The sequence below is a fragment of the Centropristis striata genome, chromosome 23 (assembly GCF_030273125.1).
Source record: "Centropristis striata isolate RG_2023a ecotype Rhode Island chromosome 23, C.striata_1.0, whole genome shotgun sequence".
Classification (NCBI taxonomy): Eukaryota; Metazoa; Chordata; class Actinopteri; order Perciformes; family Serranidae; genus Centropristis; species Centropristis striata.
The window spans coordinates 10,793,739-10,812,940 of NC_081539.1; the positions used below are offsets into that span (position 1 = coordinate 10,793,739).

Sequence of the window (19,202 nt, forward strand, 5' to 3'; positions counted from 1 at the left end):
ATCACCAAGGTCGTAATCTTTTTACAACAGCTAGTACACGCTAATAAAATCGATTGCGGCAGAGTCGAGGGGCCTGAACTGAAGAATGACAAACATTTCTGACTTGATGAATTAATAAGAATGGAGTTAAGTGACCCTTGAATCTAGATTCTAAAGACTAATTAATTCACACAATTATCAGGGTGAAAACACACAAAGAAAGAGGGCGATCAGTTTGGATTGGAAGTGATGAAATGTGACTGAAGTGATGCAACTGAGAATATACTGCATTCATATTTTAACAGGAGAGAAATTAAGTCTATTGTGGATTTAACTCAAACCCTCACAGATTTCTATTATCAGGAAAATGCCTCTTTCATCTTCCTTTTGCAAAATGCTTGGGCCAAATGGTGATGCATTATTGATGCTCCTCAAGACCATAATAGTGTTTTCCGACTGAAATTGCACCAATGTTCCATTAATTAGCCGGTCGCCTTCTTAAAAACGAATTACTTAAAGGATGACAAAAATAACTTAATGAAAAGCTGAAAAAAGGCTACCCTGCACAGTGCATGTTTGCAGCCAGGGTTTGAGCAGAAAGAAAACTGTATTTTTCATTTTCATTCACTTTTCATTTGTGCACACATGATTATAGAAAAACTACAAGCCCAATTTTGATGAAACTTGGTGGAAGGATGGAGCATTAGCCAAGGGTTAACCCATTAAATTTTGAAGCAGATCCAAATAGAGAGGTATGTTAACCAATGAGTTTACACACATTCGTCAACATTGCGAAAAGTTCTTGGTGCAGGTCTGCGCCCTTCAAGTGCCTTTCTTTTCATTATAAATTGATCTGATGATTCACTTCTCAATTCATTATTTAATCATTTGGTTTAAAAAAACAAAAATGTCAGAAATTAGTGAAAATTCCCATTCAAACTGTTAGGGATATAAACTCATCAGAATATGATATTATATTGATTCTTTGTGATGTCAGAAAGTATTTTCCAAAGCCTGATGACACGATTTTGATTTGATTCAATTCAAGGGGCTGTGATCAATATGAGACAACATCATATTATAATATACATTTAACTATTTTACACAATCTGTTATATCGGTCATCTCATAAAAAAAATACAATTTAGCAATTTTGAGGTCTTACAGACATTTTAATTAAAAAAAACAATTATTTTTCTTCTAATAAAAGGAATAAATACCAAGTGGGAATTTCAAAATACAGCCGATGATGATGATATGTATTTATATTTTCACTTTGCATCAATAATTTTGGCTTGTGTGATTGGATTTCATTGATTTATCAATCCAGATTGAAAAAATATTGCATATTTTTGCTTGATAAATGATCAATCGCTCGGCCTTTTGACGATTCTGATCAAACGCCACTGTCTGATCTGGTACAGATCTAAACACCGATGTGTTTCCATTCCCCGCTGTGCCTCAACACTCCCACCGAGCCGAGCTGAGTCCAGGAGCAGCTGCCCTTCCTCCGAGAGATGAAAGGCCGCAATGTCTGCTGAGGGCAGACCAGTAAAACGATGGTCTCTCTCTCACAAGGGGGAAGGAGTCAGCGGCCAGCGCCAACAGAGGATTCCTTTCATGCCGCAGGGATCTGGAGCTGGACTGAGCTCTGTCTCTGTTCCACTGTATAAGCCTTCAAGTATCACTCATTCCAGAGTCGAGGGAATCAGCATCAACACTGGTGGTCCACTGGACAATATCAAGTCTAAATTTAACCTGTGACTTTTATTACATATAGCTCTAGTTAGGGATGCAAAATTTCATGAATTTTCAAAGTTGGAAACAATTTATTAAACTAAAGGTTAGCCCTCAAGAGGGAACTTGAATATTGTCAGAAAATATATTTTAGCATAATCTTGAGTAAAATGACCAGATTTCACGCAAGTAAGCAACACTGCTTACTGCAGGGCTACTGAGGCCACGCCCCTTTTAGAGGCCACGCTCCGTATTTCAATAAAATCATTAAAGTTCTACTTACAAATAAATCTGTTGAAATGTCACAATAATAATAACTTATAATAAATTGTAATTATAGGGCGCTTTTCAGGGTACACAGACACTTTACAGTTAAAACAGTTAAAATGCAGTTAAAGATAAAAACAAACAATTCAAATAATTAACAATGGTCACACATTAAAAGCAGTTCTGAACAGGTGAGTCTTGAGTAGTTTTTTGACGGTGGATGGATCTGAGCAGTCTCTGATGTTTTTAGGGAGAGAGTTCCAGAAGGAGGGGACAGCTATAGAAAAAGCTTTTATATGTTTTTTTGATTTTGAATATTTCCAAAATTCCCCAACTTAACTTCCCATGAAAAGTTTCTGGAAATGTATCTGAAATTTTCCACCCCTTTGCCCTAGCTCTAGTATGTATTTTAAAGAATATATGCAACGCAGATTTTACTTGGAGGGATATAAGAAAGTGGATTGCTCCAAATGACAGAAAAGGGAGTAATACATTTTTCATAGCCAGCAATACATAATTGCTCCCACAGAGAGTTCCCACATAAAGGGGAAACAATCGTTCTGTTTCAGTGCCCTGTTGTGTCTGTTTGAGTTAAAAGGGACGGCAGAGCATTGACTACAGTCGTCTTTTTTAACCTGCGCCGGGCTGCCAGAACACAAGAGGTTCTTAATGTAAAAAAAAAAAAAAAAAGGAAATGCAAAGTCTTCCCAATGAGGCGTACAAACTGATTCTCCAATATTCCATTTCAGCAGCACTTTAGAGTGTAACTCCTGCATTGCGATTGGATTTGAGCACATAATTTGTCTCCACAGCTCAGAGATAATGCCCAAATTTCCAGCTGTCATAAATCATGATCGTCTGGATACAGCTGGGCCAGAATCTCATCAGACTTTTTGGCCTCCATCTGCCGGAGTGATAAGGTACAGTGATTGGCTGTGTTGGAGTATGGCTCAGTTTTTCAGTCTGGTTTTACTTCCAAAAAAAGGCTTTCACCTCACTGTGACCCCCAACACACCAACCTCTCCTGAAGAACGTGTGAAGTCATGGGAAATTGTTATCATAGGATATTACAGTTTTCAGCCAAAAAGCAGGAAAAGCTTCACTACAGAAACTCATCCTGAACAAGAGAACTGTTGTTGAAACACTGCATCTAAATTGGGAAAGTATCTGTTCTTGTCCGAGCATACTCCCCTTATCAGAGAGCAGCGTGTGGACAAACATCATCGCAGCTGGCAAAAGGGGGGAAGTGAGAAGGCGGCATGGTGTGAGTTAATCTCCTTCCTGTATGCCGAGAAAATAGCCCTGCTGTAACAGTGAGGACTGAAGGGTGAATTCGAAACCGCAGCGAGTGGTTGCACCCTGTTGAGAACGCTTTTCTAATCCACTGACCGGTGCCCAAAGAACGCTTGACGGATCTGACAAAAAATGCAAAAGTCTAAACAGAAAAGAGCATTCTGGCCTGTTCTCCTGACCCATTGGGGAGCAATAGCTATTTAATGGCCTGTCTCTTCCCTCCACTGCTTCCTTGGACTTTTTAACTGGCACTAAAAGGTATTTACTTGTTCCCAATGGTCCATCTGTTTGTTGGAACTCCAACGCAAGTTGCCAAACTGGAAAGGTGGATGCTTCACATGTGTTTTCAACCACTGTCACACATATGTTTGAGGCCTGTGGGTGTTTTTTCCCAGAACACTGAGCAGTTTTGGCTCTGGTGTTTGGCTTCTCCATCAGCTACAGGCTTTTAGGATTTAAAAGGGCCTCCTCTTCTCATGTTTTCTTTCTGTTCTCTTTTTACCCAACTCTTCCTCTGCATCCTGTCTTAATTCCAACCAAATCTCCCCACACCCAGAGAGGAGTCACCCACCTCTGTGACTAGTGCGAGGATCTGGGTCATATATTGGAACCGCTGCCATTGTCGTCATCCAACACCTTCGAGCCAGACAGAAAAACTAGATCCAGACGAGATGACTTTGGACAAAGAGTTCTTCCAATTTTGGGATGCTAGTGAGTCAGCGCAGTGGTTGCCATGATGAGAGATGCTTGTTGTGGTTGTTAGTAGCAACAAGTGCCTAAATATTTGTGATTTATTTATTTTTCATCCAGATTGTTGCCATTTTGGTTAAAGCTGCACTTGGAACACTTGAAATTCAAACAATAACTGACCCTGTGCCCCATTTCTTTGGAAACTGCAACACAGAAGAACCTAATGACGAAACACTGACATGTTTACCAACCTGGGCAGGCAAACAGATGATGGTAATATACAGCCGATTCCTCTGCAAATCCATGACTTATATTGACTTGAAAGAAGCATTTCAGTAATGGGAAACCATTATGGGAATGGGATTCAAAAGTTGGAGTCTTTACAACCTTGGGGACCTATTGATGACATTCATATGATATCTATGTAGTAATATTGACCTATACTATCAAACAAGGTCTGTTTAATTCTATAGACATTTCCTATTGTAACAAAAGATTATCCTGTTATTTAGAATGCTTTAGCACTCTGGTTATTCTGCTGTTTTTAATCTCTTTTATGCTTCGGCATTGCCAAGAACGTACTTCTACTTATGGATGGAAAAGTGATGATGCCATACATTTCATAAATATAATTCAATACTGTGGTATCAATCCCAGCCAATTGTGGGCAATGTTGAGGAGCGCTGCTTTATGAATATATTGAATTGAATTGAATATTTTATTATCAATATAATGGAGTGCTTTGATTTGTCAGGTATCTTATCTGCTGGATAAGCCAAATACAGACATTCCTTTTTGGTTATCTATTAACAAGTTGTTTTCCAGAAAATGTACCATCAGTGGATAAAGTAGGGCTGGGCGATATGGCTAATATCTTCTATCTTCTTCTATTCTAGCATTTTTATATTGTTAAGGTGATATATATTATCATATCACCCAGCCCTAGTACTATTTAGTATCAAATTAGACAATGCCAATGAAAGACGATAAATCATTGTATTGAATTATTGCCCAGTCCTAGTATAAAGTTATGTAAATGATTGATACCATTTATAAGGGATTTCATCTAAATTGCCCACCCATACTTGTGTTTGGTGAGGTTCTATGTTTGGTAAAAGATATTTAAAGGGGTAAGAGACTGCTTAAAAGGAAAACATATCGTTTTGAAATACTATGTGAATGACTCTTCCTTCTCTTTCAGCAAGGAGGTTATATTTTCTGTTTGGTTTGTTTGTTTCTGGATTTTTTGTCAGCAGGATTATGGGAAAAAAATAATGGCCTGATTTTCATAAAACTCTTGGTTAAAGGGTGTTGCATGGGCCAATAAATTACCCATTCCTTATTTTGGAACAGATCCAGATCATGGGGCGAATACAGAAATTCATTTTCACTTTCATTTACACTACTAGATAGGGCACGGCCTTGGTGGAGGTCTCTGCTCTCCGAGTACCCTTCTAGTTCTCTCTATGTTTGTTATTTCACGTGATAGACTGAAAGCTTACACATAAATTAGGTGTAATGGAGACAAGAGTGTAGGTGATTTATTTTTATTGGCACTAGGGCTGGGTGGTATAAATATTACAAGTTATACAGATATATTTTAGAAAGGGATATGTAGTTCAGACAATACAACAAGAGCGATATATAATATCTTTTGCCTTAACTTATGACCACTATTTGCTTGCTCCTCTCTGCTCACTAGCAAGAGCTAGTTCCTAAGAAAAAAAAACAATGGTACCGAATGTGGAGGTATTTCCTATTGCAGAAGAAGAGCATCTAAATCTGCTGAAATTGCTTCAAAGGGTGGAAGGTTTTGAATTTGATAAAGTCTTTAAATAAAACAGGTTGATGATGATTTCTTGTGGTGTCGAGTTAAAACTAATCACTTTGCATGTTTTGTTTAAAATACCAATATATACCAATATATATCATATATTGCTATTCCGCCTAAAAACATATGAGTTACGAGTTTTAGTCCATATCGCCCAGCCCTAATTGGCACACTGTTTTTGTTATCCAGCTCCTGTTGAGACTTACAGTGGTTAATGATAAATCTGAACGTGTAAAACAAGGCCCTTCCCACAGTAAACCTCTTTGACCCATACAGTTGCACACTGCTCAGGCTAGGGGGAGAATCAGGTAGGGGTGGAGCATTTGGAAAACAGGTCACACATTGACGGAAAGCCTCCAAACAACGTCAGCTAAAGGGGCATAAATCTCTCAATGCGGCGGCGCAGCCAATCAAAGGACCAGGAGTGGAATTTCGAAGTCTTATGCAAACGTAACTTGACAACTTTCCAGCAGACAAACACACACCGTTTTGGAGAGTGAGGTAAGAGGAGACTAGCAAAGGGAGGGGGGAAGCATGTCTGTAGACTTTGATATGGAATTGAGACAGCCGGTTTCACTTCAACACATGTTGGAGAGAAAGAAGAAGAAAAAAAAAAACAGCCTTTTCAGCGCTTTGGCAGACTGGCCGCAGGATGATATCCTCAATAAAATGCCAGCTATGCAGAAACGCACGGACAAACAAAAAAAGCTGCACAGCGTGTACTGTAGGCGCAGTGGGGAGCTTACACACAACATGAGGGAAAAGCCTGCTACTAGACAAACACACCCTACATACCAATGTGTCTGTGTGCATGTGTGGCTAGCCAGACCAGACAAACGTGCCCATGCTTAATGATAGAGTTCGACTTCATATGATTATAAGAAATGTTTCAGCACACTGGCAGTGAAGCATCATCTCTCTGCTCCTCGGATATCACACACTGAGAGTGCTCAGTTCCCATGGTACGCTGTCCAAGAACATTAGGACATGGACTATTTTTACTGGCGAGTGATATCATAAACCAGAACTACACATAATTATGAAATAAGACATGCCACAAGGTTTTATTAAAGGCCATTTCTGGCTGGGAGCTAAGATAAGCTTGTCTTTACAGCAGTGTAGGAATTGGAAATCCTTGTTCAGTGGGATTACAAGGAGATAATAACTATGAAGTACACGTCTGTTAAACACATCTGAACCCGAGTTTCAGGCTTACTCTGCAAGAGGATTTATCCAGACGGTCGGAGCTGCTAACAGGTGAAGACAGCCTGATGAGGACGTGAACGTCTCTTCTTCTGAATGCTATTTAACAAGGAAAAAGTTTAGCCGCGCTTCACACTCACACTATTACCCACGTTTACCCAAGAGAGCGGATTTGAACAATTTGTGATGCTCAGTGTGTTCCAGGAGTTATTTTATGATGAAGTGCTGCGAGTGCTGAAGTGTGCTTATTTTCCGCTGCACCAACTTTCTCTCAACCTGCCGGGTCGGCTTCTACTACAGTTATTTCCTACGTTTCCTGAAATAACTTCCTCAGAGAAGAGTCCTGAACAGGTTGCTTTTGTGGAATGTGGAAATGTGGAGCTTAAGAAATGTGATTATTCTGCTGTATGATTAAGGCATTTTGTGGTTTTATTGCATCAATTTGTACCGAGGCTCCTGGTGTGGGAGAACTTGGTATGTATGCTTTTGGTGCGATTGGAGTTGTGACTATGACTCATGTTAAATCAGAAAAAGGGGTGAGTCTGGAGCAAAGAACTACCGGTATCTTAAATTTTTTGGGGTGGACACCAAAAACTAATACGAACCAATGAGATATTCTAGATATCTAAATAAAAGACTGTTAGGACCAGTTTGGAATGACAACAAAAGCAACTCTCATCATCAAAATCCCTCAGAAAATTTTAAAATAAGACAGAAAAGATACTCATATCCTTTTTCCCCAGTGGGATGAGTACTGGATCTAAGTAATATCCAAGACTGAGGAAGAGTCATGGACTCAAATCGTCACTATTGGCAACAATTCCTCCACAGAGGAGGCATTTTTGCTGTTCAGAACTTATTGTTTCCTTTTGCCAAAACCGTAAATCCCACCACAGCTAGCTTCTTTAGCAGAGTGTATTTTCTTCCACGTCATGCCTATGTTGATAATGTTTTACCATTCAAGGGTCAAATTATGCCACTTGCTGCAAGTATATCCAAGCATTGGTTTCTTGGATACCTCGTCTTCTCAGTTTCTTTTAAATGAACAGGGCTGGATACTGAACCAATACTTTTTTTGGATGCAAACCAAATCACGTCTGCAGCACTGAGTTCCAAAAATGTGCTGATGAAATGTTGCTGGAAAGATTCATAGTCTTGTCTGCTTTATTTCTGAATCAAACAGTTCCTGATTTTAACCATAATTTTGTCCAAGTTTGACACATAAACCCTCGTAAAGCAGCATTACATCTTGGTACTTGCTACTCCTCAGGTACTGAAATTTGGTATTGAATGACAAGGCGTTTTTTGATACTTGATACTATTGAAGGAAGCCATAAAAGACCCATAGAAGTATCAAAGTTCAGTTCCAGCCATAATTCTCACACATTAAGGTGGCTAGTATTTCTTTTAAAGTTTAAAAGAGAATTCAGAGAGAGAAAGAAGTCTTCTTCTTTTTGGTCAATCATCTCATGACCCCGCTCCGGTTGTTCTTGTGACCAATCATTGGGTCAAACCTCCAGAAACCACTGCTTTAAGGCACTTTGTCTTCGATTTGAACCAGTCACAAGCCTTCTTTCGTGCCTCCAGGCTTCTGTAGTTCCCAGTCTTCTGTCTCCTGCTCCTCACTGTGTCAGGCCTCATCTGTAGGAGCGACCGCGATCCAACACTCCCACCTCTGCACTGAGCCAAAACGGCTGTTGAAAGCAGAGCGAATGCCTCTTTGTCTGGTCTGTTTTCTCAGCGTGATTACAGCCAGCAAACATCTGAAGCCCTTCGTCTGTGGAGTCAAACAGTTGTCCAAAGGCCCTTCGGTGGGGCTGTTTTTCTCTGCGCAGTTAGTGCAACGCGGAGCATGACGGAGCTTCCATCGACTGTCGGGAGCCAGAATGGGAGGTCAAAACGCCCCGTGGGGAGTTTCTCATTTTGGCAGCTTCTTGCTAAACATCCCACAAAAAATACTGGATTCCTCTGGTGAATCTAACAACCCATGTGTGGTGTGACGGTGCCAGAAGAGGAGGTTGTGTGAGGATTTAAAGTGTGAAATTTGGAGGAATTGTCTCTCCCAGAAGAGAATAAAAAAACCCCTCTATTAAAAAAAAAGAGTCAGGACAGCGTGCCAAGGTCGACGCTTTTGTTTGCTAACACAGCACATATGGAAACACCTCGGCTGACTTTTGCCAATCTAACTTTTGGGCTGCGGGCCAAGCAGCATTCTGACTGAGCTCCGGAGTTTACATAAAAGCGGAGAGCGAGCCGACATAATGCCCAGACAACAAGACAAATAACAAACGCTGAATCTCTGCTACAGATTGTGTCTTCTGTGAGTGGAAATGAGTATTTCCTAATCAGCCTTGTTTATACAGAGCTGTCAAATAACTGCCTACAGTATTCTTACGCCGGGAGGAACTGCAGAACAGAGGTGTAATGATTAGATGTAATTGCAGCGGGTTGTTAAGCAGGGGGGAGAAAAAATGCACGGGTAATGATGATGATGCTCTGCAGTGGGAAGGGGAAGAGGGTGGAGAGGGAAGTAGCCACAGAGCAGAGGAGCTGATGATTCACTGAAAAACATCAGTCACCGGTCATTTCACATTTAACCTCTATTTATGCAGGACAGTGTCATGATCAGCATGTGCTGCTGCTGCATTTACAGCTGACAGAAACACACACCTTGCAGGGAGCAAATGCAGCAAGAGTATTAATGCACTTTAGTATTAATGCACTTCATGTGTTTATGCACACTGTCCATTGCACCTTATTGGTTTCATAGCACCAACATTTTTATACTGTATATTCATATTTATTCTGCACTGGAATTCTATTCTACTCCTTAATACATACTCCTTCTTTGGACACTTTATTTTTTATTGTATTTTTATATTTTATTGCTTGAAGTATGCCTAGGTTGTTCTTTTTATTTAATTGTGTTGTCATTGTCTCTGTTTGTAATGCTGCTGCTACACTGTAATTTCCCAGCTTGGGATAAATAAAGTCTATCTATCTATTCTATCTATCTATCTATCTATCTATCTATCTATCTATCTATCTATCTATCTATCTATCTATCTATCTATCTCTCTATCTCTCTCTCTATCTCTCTCTCTCTCTCTCTCTTCTCTCTCTCTCTCTCTCTCTCTCTCTCTCTCTCTCTCTCTCTCTCTCTCTCTCTCTCTTCTCTCTCTCTCTCTCTCTCTCTCTCTCTCTCTCTCTCTCTCTCTCTCTCTCTCTCTCTCTCTCTCTCTCTCTCTCTCTCTCTCTCTCTCTCTCTCTCTCTCTCTCTCTCTCTCTCTCTCTATCCATCTATCCATCTATCCATCTATCCATCCATCCATCTATCGGGTTGTAGTTGTGAATTTATTAATCAAATACAGATTGCAACTCCACTGACAACTGATTGATCATTTTGTAAAGCTTGCTGGTTGCAGCTTCTAAAACGTGCACATCTGCTGCTTTTCTTCTTGGGATTGTTTGTTGGATATAACATTTAGGATCACACCCATAAAAACAAGATAAGCTCACTCAAATTTGTACCTGCTTAATACAAACGGACAGGGGAATTCACAAAAGGATTTGGCGACATTCGCAGCAGCTAAACCTGAACAAATAAGACAATAAAAGAAATTCAAAGCACCTGCAAAGGGTGAAATGCAGCCCTAACTGTGCTGCCAAGCAAATAGTGTCTCAGTGCTGCTGTGCTATTTGCACTAGGGTTGGGCAATACTGGGGAATTATGAGGGACATTTACCACTTTTTTGTTGCATTTAAGGAGAAAAACAATAAATGGAATATTTGGTGAAAAAAATAGTGATGAAAATCATTAATTTGCAGCACTCCCAAGAGGTAGTGTGTGAGATTTGTGCTGCTCTGACCCAATAATAAGACTGTGATACTGTATTTGTAGAACGTGGGGGTTGGTAATCAATTGCAATCACAATTTTTTTTAACAAAATTATTTTCATTAAACTCATTTAGCAGCTGCAGGATAAACTGCCTTCCCATTCCATTCCAATTTTGTTTTTGTACCATTTTCAATCTCCCCCCTACTGACTCCCATTAGCCGCTCAGAGATGAGGATGATGCCAAACGTGTGGCACCAAAATCACAACATGCTTCAGCTACAAAAAAAATACTCAAGCCAAGAAATATATTAAAAAAACAAGAGCTGAAAATAATTATTTTCAATTATCTGTCATTTATTTTCTTCTTATTATTATTTTTTAAGTCTACAAATCCCCACTGCAAGCTCTTAAAGATGAAGATGTCCTCCTACAAATTTGTAGAAAAAAACAAAAGGCTTCAGTTGATAATATTAGCAAACTGAGAAAACAGTAAATCCTTACACTTATATTTAATAAATTTAAATATAAGATAATGCATCTATTATCTGTTGATAAACAAACGAAACAGCAATATTACTAATAAAGTCAGATATTTTTCTATTGTGTTTTACCATTAATAGAAAAGGTTTGGAATCATATTGAATTAAAGCTGCAACCATAAATAAATAAGTTGATTAACTGGAAATCAATCTGCACCTGGGATGAATGTTCTCTGCTTCAAAACTCACAAATGTTTGATTCTTTTTTTTACGTTTATATAATTTAAAACAGACTTTCTTTGGGTTTGGACTGTTGGCAGACAAAATAAGACTTTAAAAACGTTCTTGGTTTTATAAAATGCTAAAATACAATATAAAAAGAAATGTTCTAAGCCCAACAGTAAATCAATTCACTTTTTCAATAATGAAAAATAATCTACTTTGAATTAAAGTCATGAAGGACTGGATTTCCTTTCCAAGGAAGAATTCTTAATAATTCAAAATCATTTGAGACACTGTCTGAGTCCAAACATATCAGACCCCTGAATGATATACAACCGCTGCCCAGAGGCAATGGACCACACAAAGATTCTACCATGCACACACGCACTCACGCACACAGCTATAATCCAATAGTGAAAAAGAAAAATACAGACAAACTGTGCATGGAAATCAGCATTCACAGCCAGGCAAGTGGGATAGACCACCAGGAGAGGCAGGAGAGAGACCAAAACACACAGGCAAGCAGCGGGATCAGCAGGAAACACAAGGAACGCACACAGACACATATACACACACAGACACACACACACACAGGGAGACCTATAAGGCTTCATTTCCTGTTTGGATCAGTGCCATTCTTCCTCGACGGGAGGTCAAAAAGCCACCACTGCAGCACAGAGACCCAACCCTAAGTCTCTGCATGTGTGTGTGTGTGTGTGTGTGTGTGTGTGTGTGTTTGTCTGTCTGTGCGTGCAGTACCGTGATAAGAACACACACACGCAGAGACGCACAGCAGCAGCAGAGTGTAATGGCATGCAACTGTACAACCGAGTGATGAAAAAAACTACCAAAACAACGAAAATGCGTGCCACGCTGAGATCATAAATGCAAAAACGGGCCGACTCATGTGATCAGATAAGAATATTGTGTAACTGTATTAAGAGCATCTCAGTGGAGCACACGGCTGTGGGAACACACTGGGAGAGTACAGTCGATGTGTCAGCTGCTTTCTGCGTGCTGTTGTGCTGCTTCATCACTGTGGTCAGTGGGTTCAATCAGCACACTGGCCAGCTCCGAATGTAAGTGCACGCCATTTAGCATCACTGTAAAACACAACTGGACTGGAAGAACAGCGAGTTGTGAAAATGTATCTTGTAGAATCACATCCATAAAAACAAGATAAGCTCGCTTAAATTTGCACTTGCTTAATTTATACTGACAGGTAAGTTCACAAAAGGATGGGGTAGTGTTTGCAGCAGCTAAACCTTTAACCTTTAAAAAGATTTAAAAAAAAGAAATTCAAAGCACCTGCAAAGGGTGAAATGCAGCCCCAACTGTGCTGCCAAGCAAATAGTGTCTCAGTGCTGCTGTGCTATTTGCACTAGGTTTGGGCAATACTGGGGAATTATGAGGGACATTTACCACTTTTTTGTGCCATTTAAGAAGAAAACTATAAATGGAATATTTGGCGAAAAAAGTAGTGACGAAAATCATTAATTTGCAGCACTCCCATGAGGTAGTGTGTGAGATTTGTGCTGCTCTGACCCAATAATAAGACTGTGATACCTGCAAAGGGTGAAATGCAGCCCTAACTGTGCTGCCAAGCAAATAGTGTCTCAGTGCTGCTGTGCTATTTGCATTAGGGTTGGACAATGTCTAGCAAATAAGCATATGACGACCATATAGACTGTAAAATTAAGTATCTTCCTAAAGGTTTGAATGGATTCTATTTTGCTTTAGACTCCTTGATGGACTCATTTGGTGCAAAATTGGCCACTCTCTATGCAAACGAGCCCGATTGGAGAAAAAAGTCCAGTTCACAGTGATAAGTGCTAAAAGCCTCACACAGTTGCTGTGAAATTATGAGTGTTCTTTAACACCTCTGCATCATGTTGTTAGGACCTGTAGCTTGCAGTCTGAAAATGTAATTTTCCTTTTTTCTCTGCCATCCTTCTGCCTACTGTGTTTGAACTTTTTTTTGCATCTGGTTGAATGTGATCAGCAGAAATCCAATATTTGTGTAATTTGAAATATGTGATATAACAATAGTTTAATTTATTATTATTTATTAGGTTACTTTTTAGTTAAAAAGTAAATCTCCTCTACTTTAAAATAGCTGTTTGCAAGATTTAAAAAAATCAGTTAAAAAAAAAAGGGAAAACATAAATCAAAGACAGCCAGTAATGTTTTGCTGACTAGAGATCCCATCAATTGTTGTCTGAGTCTGACTCAGTGTTTCCTCCCTGACTAACATGCAGAATGAGACGGACATGGAACAATATGTAATTTGTTCCTTATAATAATGTTCCAAAGAAAAATTTAAAAGAGTTTACAAAGAATTGAGTGGGTCAAAGAGGTTGACAATAAAAATGGCTTTTGGCCACATGCATAAAAAAGGTCTCCACTTATAAGTCAGCATGTGTGTGTGGGTGAAGGTGTGAATGCATCACAGACTATTTTAAAGTCACAGGCTTTCATGATCGGTTGTTCAGAAAGTACTTTCTCTTTGATTTGTTTGTGCTTGCGTCTACTCATGAAGATATTAAGGCAGAACAATTAATCGCAATTGTATCAAAATTGCAATAAGGACTGGAGCAAAATCCAAATTGCAGGAGGTGCAATATTTGTTGTTAAAGGCAAAAAATTTAAAAATCAAAATGACTATTCTGAATATAGCACTGTGATGCTGCAGAGGTGTTTTGGCCTGTGAATCTTATTCTACAGACCTGATAAAAAAATCTTTTGTCAGGACAGGTCATTGAAAAAAATCCCATTATAATAGTTTTGATACATTTTTAATGAAAATTATAATAAAGACGATACAATTCTCATTCCCTCCAGTATCATGAATCATATAGCGATTGCGAAAGCAGTCAAGGATGTAATTGTGTATTAGGGTTGGTCGATAACTAGATGGATGAAATGTGTCCACAGTTAGAGATCTGGCATTATCATTTCCATTCTAGTTGAAATTTTTGCGTGATATTGTGAATTTAGAGCTCTCTCATGATCTCACACAACCTTATAATTCTCGTGTTTTGTCTCATGAATAAATTGTTTGTGTTTGTAGTCTATAGTGTTTGTATTGTGTTTGTAGTCTGTAGAGCTTCAAAATAAAAGAAATAATAAAATGTGATGCAGTACAATATAGTTCCATTTCTGAATTGAATTTACAGAACAATTACTATATTGTGATACATACTGTAAACCCTTAATGTGATATGAAAATTAAATATATAACATGATAGATACTGTGTACATCATGGCATAATCATGTCAGCTGCAGCCCTACTTTTATTCCTTTTAAGGGAAAAATAGTTTGTCAGTTTGTCTTCTCTTTTCCAGGATTGCTAAAAATATCAGCAGTGCGTCCTGTATTGGGAATAGTACTGACCTGTGAGCTAATTGTATTGTTACAGCCACTAGAATGCACAAAGCAACAGTATGCATTTCTATTGTTGCAGCAACTCTTCTTCCTGTTTTCTAAAACTCTTTTTAGTTTAAGTAATTTCCTGAGTTTCTCTAAATAATGCCGCTTTTATTCCATTGTCACAGTCCCTCAACAAAGCTGCCACAAGCTCCAAAACAATGACTCTCTCAGGTGAACAACAGACTGTTTTCATGGCAACGATGACACTTTCTTTTGTGGTGCAGGTGAGATTTGAGGTATAAAAAAAAAAATTGTGTCTGGGGCAAAAATATCATAATGAGGACACAGGAGCTGCAGCTTGAACGCAGGCTGTACGAGCATGATCTCCCCCTCTTCTCTTTCTATTTGGGTATCACAGAGAGGTTCTCAATGTGAGGCATTTTCTTCCGTCACACAGACAAAGCGCTCCCTGTTCGCAGCCTCTTAGCAGCCACTTCACACGCAGCACAAGGTGGAAGCCCCGCGAGCTACTCCATTTTCCCATCAAACCCTCCCGCCTCGATGCTGCAGAGAGACCCCAGCTAGTGAACGCTGATGACAGCAGGGGAGGTGACGCATAAAAAAATACCTGTCAATACAAACACAGAAGTATTTGTGCATCTGTAACTGCACGCACAGATTTAAGCACGCTAGCATCACATACTGCTGCCTGACCCTGACAGCCACTGATGTCAATATGCTGCTGAGGTAAAGAATTAAATACTTCATAAACACACCTTTAATAGTTTAAAATGATGTCTAAATGCACTTTGATTCTAGTTTGTGAAATTTAATTTTGCAGAGATTCAAATTAATTTCAAAATGCTGGTATTACTGGAAATGCAGCAGTTTCTAACCTGGGTGTTGGGATGCATAACACAACACTGAGCACTCACAAATATATTGTTTTTTATTATTTTTATTGTTATTATTAATAAAAGCAGAAATACATTTGTTCAACATAAAATTATGCTTTTTATTTGTATTTTCAACGTATTTTTATAGATATTTTTTGTCACATTCATCTAATCTTTGCTTACTTGTATTTGAATTGACTGCAAATGAATTATTCAAATGAAAACAAGAAACATAAAAAATAGATTAAAAGAAAGTATTTGTGGGTTTAACCTGTTGCAGGTTATATTAAACCAGTGGCACAGGGTTGCAATGTGTTGTTGTTTTATATTAACCGGCCACAAAGGTTGGACATCACGGGATTAATCAAGTAGTAAATAGGGAGAAATTTCATAAACAGCAACCTTTAAAGCTAATTAATTCCTCATTAATGAGCAATTGGGTCAGACTGGGCTCCAGGCAAACATTTTTATGGATCCTTCACATTATTTACAGATAAATCCGTAAAAGATTTAAGTACTGGTTGTAGTCTTACGGTTGTTTAAATGCATTTTTTTTTAACAAGCTGAAGGTGTAATATTGCCAAGATATTTAAAAGATGCTCTTTTGACTTGCAGCTCATTATTGCATGCATTATTATTTTTGGACTGTTTGGGCAGGTTTAGCAATTGGGTCAAACTGGTCTCTAGGAAAAACATTTTCTGGACCAAAACATTATTTACAGATACATTAGTCACATTTTTAAGTACTAGTTGTAGTCTCACAGTTGTTTAAATGCATCAAATTGCATTACATGGTTGTAAAATAATGTTATTTGGTCAGAATTATCAATTGGGTCAGAGTGGTCTCTAGGAAAACAGTTAATAGATCCTAAACATTATTTACAGATCAATAAAGATATTAATAATTATATTTGGATTATTTTTTGGCCAGAATTAGGAATTGGGTCAAACAGGTATCTAGGAAAACATTTTCCGGACTAAAACATTATTTACAGATAAATTAGTGACGTTTTTAAGTACTGGTTATACAGTTGTTTAAATGCATCAAATTGCATTACATGATAGTAAAATAATATTATTTGGTGAGAATTATGAATTGGCTTAGACTGGTCTCTAGGAAAACATTTTCTGGATCCTAAACATTATTTAAAGATCGCTAAAGATATTGAAAAAATATGCTCTTTTGACTTGCAGCTGCACCAAATTGCATTACATGATAGTAAAATAATTATACTTGGACTGTTCATTTGGCCAGAATTAGCAATTGGGTCAAACTGGTCTCCAGGAAAACAGTTTTCGGATCCTAAACATTATTTACAGATCACTAAAGACAATAAAAAATATGCTCTTTTGACTTGCAGCTGCACCAAATTGTGAATCTGATTTGTTCCTTTTTCAACCTTCTTAAAAATAGATAACCTTTGTGCCTCCCAGCACAGGCAGCACACAAGATAAGAGAGCTAGATTACAGTACAGTACAGTACAATGCAGCTGGAGAGATGCCATCAGTAAGCAGACACACCCTGACCAGAGAGAAGCCAGTGGAACTGTGGGCAAACCGGAGGAAGCGGCCCTGACGCCAGGCAGCGTCTCGCCACACGCTGACTGACACGTTAATGTCAGAGAGCCTCATACTGAAGCATCCCAGCTCCAGGCATGGATGCTACAGAATGAAAAGCTGGTATGATTATTACAGCAGTGTGTTTATTATTGGTGTCTCGAGGATAAAGGAGTCGTGCTCGTGTTTCATTGGTATTCACCTGAGAAGACTTCCTCTCCACTGTTAAAGCAACATCCATCCTTCTTGCTGCAGGCTTTCTTCTACATTACACATTCAGCAGAATGCAACACCGGCCTCCAGGGCCGCCGCTAATCTCATATCCATGAGCAGCGAGGGCGACATGATAATGATCCACCTCTGAACTGGACAGCAGAGAGCAATAAAACACACCCACGGCCTGCAGAGCTCACAGCCCCCACTCTTTATTATTAAAACAGAGACACGCTTCATTACGGCCAACACATTACACTCTCCTCCTGCTTAACCGTAAAATACAACTAGACGGAGACGAAGAAGGACATTAGGCATTCTGCTTTTCAGTTTTCAAATTATCAAAGCAAACATTTCTCAGGGACGACTTGTGCAAATTAGAGAGAGATCGAAGGAGTAGCTTGTTATTCTCGTAGCTAAGCTGACGATCACCTGGGAGAAAATTAGTTTGTAGAGCTTTGGGTGATTGATCGGATTTTATTATCTGTTAGGATTTTGGTCTAGAGTTCATAATAAACTCCATCCATCCATCTTCCATCATTGTGCTTTGAGTTATTGATCCACCTTAGAGTGATTTACTGGAATATGTTGAATATAGTTTACGGATATGTTGAAGATATATTAGAGTTTTCACCAAATATGTGTTGTGGCAGTGCACTACCACATATTTAATCTAACTTATTTTAGAGTAATTCATTTTCATTTATTATTTTTATACGGTGAATATATCTAGTAGTTGTCAGTAGGATATGGAAGTGTACCGATTTTAAAACACAGATTTTTATTTGTGTATTTTTGTTATTTATTTAAATGTATATATTTATATTTTTTCTTCCTTTTACTTGAGTAATATTCTAAGTTCAAGCCATTATATATTTTATTTGATTAATTTAAATGTATTTGTTTATTTTAGTCATTTCTTTTTTATTTGTTTTTCAGTGGAGTTATATTATATTTTAAGTTTGAGAAAAAGACACTTATTTAAAAACTCCTTATTTCAAAATATTTTATTTGTTTTTCAGTTAAAAATAAATAAATATCATTTAAGACACTTTTTATTAATGTTATATTATTTCATATATATATTTGACTCTTTTTTCATTTTATTGTTTATTTGTTTTCAGTTGTTTTCATTATATTTTAAGTTCAAGAAAATCCACTGTTGCAATTTTGTAATTTATTTTTAAATTTTTTATATAAATGCATTTCTATTTATTTTACTTATTTAACATAGGATTTTCTTAAAGGTTCAATAAACAAATGGGGTTTCCAAAGCCAATAAGTAATGGTGTTGAATAATGATGATTTCAACATTAACGTTATGTTTATGATTTTCTCCATGATCGAGCAGCCTTCAGCCTGAAGTTGGACTTGACTTTTGTGCATTTTTTTAAACAAACAGAGGAAACCCAAAAGAAGATAATGTTTTCCTGACCATCAGCTGACCTAACCTGCCAACACCTAGTTCGTCTTCTTCATGGCTATGCAAACCACATTAGCGGTAGCAAAATATAGCCAAGGACAGATGGAATTTCCCATCCACAAGACAAGAGGCGGTGATGAGCACAGAAGTCAAACAATAAAAGCTCCGGCTGGAGTTCACAGCGTCTCTCTTCTTCTGATCT

The 19,202-nt window shown here is 38.3% G+C and overlaps 1 protein-coding gene across 6 annotated transcripts in view; it reads right to left on the minus strand.

The window, feature by feature from the left end:
* The window catches only part of abi1a (abl-interactor 1a), a 72,795-nt gene that overhangs the window by 31,945 nt on the left and 21,648 nt on the right, over positions 1–19,202 (minus strand). The window lies entirely within an intron of this gene.